Source organism: Triticum dicoccoides, chromosome 1B, assembly GCF_002162155.2.
Source record: "Triticum dicoccoides isolate Atlit2015 ecotype Zavitan chromosome 1B, WEW_v2.0, whole genome shotgun sequence".
In the NCBI taxonomy this organism is placed as follows: Eukaryota; Viridiplantae; Streptophyta; class Magnoliopsida; order Poales; family Poaceae; genus Triticum; species Triticum dicoccoides.
This window is the reverse complement of record NC_041381.1, coordinates 290,966,319-290,971,840: the sequence shown is the minus strand read 5'-3', so window position 1 is coordinate 290,971,840 and position 5,522 is coordinate 290,966,319.

Genomic DNA, 5,522 nt, shown 5'->3' with positions numbered 1-5,522 from the left:
CTTGGGGTCTCCAAACTTCATCCGCAGCTTATAAGGCTTTCCAGCCGTGATATCTCCGGCCTGATGCAGCTCCTCCTTCATCGCTCTCATGGCAGAGCGAGTATCCTTGGCTTTGGCAGTGATCTTTTCAAGGTCCTTCTAAGCCGCCCTATCTTCTTGTTCAAGAAATTTACAGCGGTTGGTAGCATCCTTCAATTTTATGGCCATCTCGGCTATTTCCTTCTTGCTCTGGCAGTGAACAGCCTGTTCGGCTTTTAGCTCTTCAGCCGCTTTAACGGCAGCCGCATCACTTCTCCTTGCTTGCTCCTTGGCTCGGGCAAGTTCCGCCCGAAGGTTCTCCACGGCAGCAGCACCATCTACATAAAGTATATATATATAAAAGGCCCGAGCATCGAGCTCCTATTACTAGGTGTCTTTTGAACATACCTTGAGCCTCGTCTAGCCGCTTATTTACAAGCGCGATGTCGGCATCTGCTACGTCAAGTTGCCGCTTTAGTTCGGCAGATTCATTAGTCCGGCTAGCCACCGAACGCCTCGCCACCTTCATGGAATAGGCGACATATTATACCTGGGGTTATGATCCTCTGTGCGCCGTCACTCGTGACGACACACAGAGTCTCAGGGGCTACTATTCATACAGGGCACATTTAATATGCGGCTCTACCAAAAGGTACACCTTTTTACGTACCTCAAAGCCTGTTAGTAAACTCCTGGCAGCCTTGTACAATCCGCTTTCCGTGGATGAAATCCTTCCAATCACCGTATCCATCAACATACGGTGTTCTTCTGAGATGTACGCCCTACCAAGCAGATCCTTCAGCCCCTCCGCCGGCGCGCAAGAGGGTGCCGGACTAGCCTGACGACCTTTTCGAGGGTCTGGACTTGAAAAAACCCTCCGGGACGATACCTCGGGATCGCCAGCCTCGTGAGACGGTGCAACAAGGGGAGGCGTTTCGCTCTCTATCATCTCTAGACGAAGATCCCCTGAAGATGAGCTCTGCTGAGAAGGGTTGAGATCCGAACTGCAAGATAATGTTTTGGTTATTATCCTCAGGAATAAAACATGAGTGTGATTCATTATGGAACCCCTCCCTTCACTTACGTCTCGGGGGAGAGCGGGTCCCCTTTAGGGGGCGATTCGGCTGGGGCGTTCTCCGGTGCCGAACCCTCTGACGAAGATTTCTTTCCCCATTTTGAGGTTATCACCTCCGGGTCTTCAGAGGCAGTCCTTTTATTTCCCTGGTCGGGGGAATTTTCGGTTTTCCCCTTCCTAACGGCCTCCTTCGCGGAGGCGGTAGCTCCTTGGTTCCCCCCTTCGCCTTCCGCCAACGGCGCGACCTCCAGCATCCTGGTCAGCATGGGATTTGGCACGGTCTCGGGCAGGGGGGCTGGACACCTGATAAGCTTTGCCTTCGCCATCCACTCCTGTTCAAAGGACAATTCTGCTAAAGGGTAGATTTGATAAAAATATGGATGGTGTATCCAAATACGGGGCTACTTACTTCAGCATCCGGGTGATTGCAGCTCAGACCTGCGTCCTCGGACAAATCCGGACACCTTGCTTGTGATCCAAAGAACAATTTGTACATCTCCACGGGTGTCATTCCCATGAAATGTTGTAGGACTCGTGGTCCCTCCGGATTGAACTCCCACAGGCGGAGAGGTCGACGTTTGCAGGGCAGTGTGCGATGAATCACCATGACTTGCGCCACTACGGTCAAATCGATATCTCTTTCTAGAAGATCTCGAATACAGCCCTGCAGCAAGGGCACGTCTTTGGGCGGCCCCCAGATAAGTCCTTCATTAACCCATGACGCCAGCCGTGGTGGGGGACCCGAGCAAAAAGTAGGTGGTGCCACCCATGTGGGGCCCCTAGGGGCTATGATGTAAAACTAGTCCCGTTGCCATAAGCCGAGCTCCTCTTGAAAAGAGCCTTCGGGCCATGGAGCGTCGTTCATCTTGCTTATTATAGCCCCTCCACACTCAGCGTGCTGCCCCTCGATCATTTTCGGTTCCACTTTGAAAGTTTTTAGCCACAATCCAAAGTGAGGGGTGATATGGAGGAAGGCCTCGCACACGACAATGAATGATGAGATCTGGAGGATGGACTCCGGAGCTAGGTCGTGGAACTCCAGCCCGTAGTAAAACATAAGCCCCCTCACAAAGGGATCGATCGGGAAGCCTAGCCCCCGAAGGAAGTGAGATGCGAACACCACGCTTTCACCGGGCTGGGGAGCGGGAACAGCTTGCCCTTGAGCAGGCAGTCTATGCGAGATTTCGCCGGTTAGATACCTGGCATCTCTCAGCTTTTGTACATCTTCTTCCGTAATGGAGGAAGGCATCCACCGGCCTTGAAGGTTGGAGCCGGACATCGTCAAAAGTCTGAAGCGCCTAAAACTAGAGCTTTGGGTGTTGGAACTCGAAGCGAGGGACAGATTTGATTGGTTTGAGAAGAAGGGAGCCGGGCCTTGGTTCCTTTATAAAGGAGGTGAATACCAAGAGCCCTCCCCGTAACCGTTTGAGACTCGCTTTCAATTAGGGAGTCATACCTAAGTCGCGATTGGGTTACCCACGCCTATATTGATGAGAATCCCGGAATAAAGGGACACGATCTCTGCTTTGACAAAGACGTGCCAAGGAAACCGCCTCGCTAAACACGCTGGGGTGGAACAGTAAGATGAATAAAAGCCTGGCTGTGGCATGATGTCACGCCATGGAATACGTCAGCAGATCCGATCGGTGCAAATATTATTCTCTCTACGATGGAATGTGGAACTTATTTTGCAAAGCCGGACACTACCCTGGTGTTCAGCATCTTCTATGGAATATTTGGAGGAGGAACCCGCCTTGCAATGCTGAAGACAACTTGCGCGCCGGACTCGTCGTCATTGAAGCCTGGTTCAGGGGCTACTGAGGGAGTCCTGGATTAGGGGGTGTCCGGATGGCCGGACTAAGACCTTTGGCCGGACTCCCAGACTATGAAGATACAAGATTGAAGACTCTGTCCCGTGTCCGGATGGGACTTTCCTTGGCGTGGAAGGCAAGCTTGGCGATACGATTTGAAGATCTCCACCCATTGTAACCGACTCTGTGTAACCCTAGCCCTCTCCGGTGTCTATATAAACCGGAGAGTTTTAGTCCATAGGACGAACAACAATCATACCATAGGCTAGCTTCTAGGGTTTAGCCACTCCGATCTCGTGGTAGATCTACTCTTGTAATACCCATATCATCAATATTAATCAAGCAGGAGTAGGGTTTTACCTCCATCGAGAGGGCCCGAACCTGGGTAAAAACATCGTGTCCCTCATCTCCTGTTACCATCCGCCTAGACGCACAGTTCGGGACCCCCTACCCGAGATCCGCCGGTTTTGACACCGACAGAGGGGATGCCTTCCGGGGCATCCCCAAGCTTTGACTTTTTGGTGTCCTTGGATTATCTTGGGGGTGCCATGGGCATCCCCAAGCTTAGGCTCTTGCCACTCCTTGTTCCATAATCCATCAAAAGAATTCACCCAAAACTTGAAAACTTCACAACACAAAACTCAACAGAAATCTCGTGAGCTCCGTTAGAGAAAGAAAACAAAAGACTACTTCAAGGTACTGTAATGAACTCATTCTTTATTTATATTGGTGTTAAACCTACTGTATTCCAACTTCTCTATGGTTTATAAACTAATTTACTAGCCATAGATTCATCAAAATAAGCAAACAACACACGAAAAACAGAATCTGTCAAAAACAGAACAGTCTGTAGCAATCTGTAACTAACACAAACTTCTGGAACTCTAAAAATTCTACCAAAATAGGAAATCCTGGACAATTTGTTTATTGATCAGCAGCAAAAATAATCAACGCAAAAGCACATTCCTGTGATTTATCATAACTAAATTCGTGCGTGCAAAGTTTCTGTTTTTCAGTAGAATCAAATCAACTATCATCGTAGGTTATCCTATAAGTCCTACTTGGCACAAACACTAATTAAAACATAAAACCACATCCAAACAGAAGGTAGATGGATTATTTATTCCTAAACAGAAGCAAAAACAAAAAACATAAAATAAAATTGGGTTGCCTCCCAACAAGCGCTATCGTTTAACGCCCCTAGCTAGGCATAAAAGCAAGGATAGATCTAGGTATTGCCATCTTTGGTAGGCAATTCTTCAATGAGGCAATTACCACCTTTAGAATTTTCTTTTTTCCTAGTAATTGACAATTTTTCAGGCAAAAGATCAAAGAATTCATCTATAGCAAATTGTTCCTTAATGATGGTAAAAAGATTGGGATGAACACTTATAGATTTAAGATCCGCGGTTTCCTTACTAGATGATTCACCCTTATTCTTAGGAACATAAATAAGCTTAGTATTTTTAGTAGAAGAACTTGGAGTGTTTTGAATGGAAGAAAAAGCGGTTCCCAAGTTGGTAATGATACCCTCAAGTTTATCGATTCTTGTGGAATCTAGATCTATTTTTTCATTAACAAGGGGTTATTTTTCTTTAATATTTTTCAAAGTCATTCCTACCTTAGATCCATATTGGGTAATTTAATTGTGGATCTTTTTGTCAAGATTTTCAATTGATTCAATGATAGCAACTTTATTTTCAATAGCATCAAGCCTTTGCATAACATGCTCCAAAGTTAACGTAGTTCCATTAATCAAAAGGGGCGGTGAGCCAAATATATCTATTAAAGCATTATAAGAATCAAAAGTATGGCTACCCAAGAAATTCCCTCCGGTAATGGTGTCAAGGACGTATCTATACCAAGGATTAGCACCTACATAAAAATTGCGAAGAAGAACTGAGGTAGATTGCTTCCTAGTAGATTTATTTTGAGCATTGCAAATTCTATACCAAGCATCTTTTAGATTTTCTCCCTCCCTTTGTTTAAAATTTAAGACCTCATTCTCGGGAGATAACGGAGACGATATGAAACTAGTCATGATGACAAGCAAACTAACACACGAGCAAACAGAAAGGCGAAGGGAAAAAGGCAAACGAGAAAGAGAGGAGGAGATTGGGAAAGAGAGGGCAAATAAAACGGCAAGGGTGAAGTGGGGGAGAAGAAAACGAGAGGCAAATGGCAAATAATGTAATGCGAGAGATAGGGATTGCGATGGGTACTTGGTATAGTTGACTTGCTTGCGTGAGCCTCCCCGGCAACGGCACCAGAAATTCTTCTTGCTACCTCTTGAGCACTGCGTTGGATTTCCCCGAAGAGGAGAGGATGATGCAGTAAAGTAGCGTAAGTATTTCCCTCAGTTTTTGAGAACCAAGGTATCAATCCATCCCTCGTACCTACACAAAACGATAGCAACTCGCAACCAACGCTTAGGGGTTGTCAATCCCTTCACGGTCACTTACGAGAGTGAGATCTGATAGAGATAATATTTTTGGTATTTTTGATAGATAGATGCAAAGTAAAAGTAAAGGCAAAGTAAAAACAAAGCAAGTAAATAAAGTGATATAGATTGATATGATGAGAATAGACCCGGGGGCCATAGGTTTCACTAGTGGCTT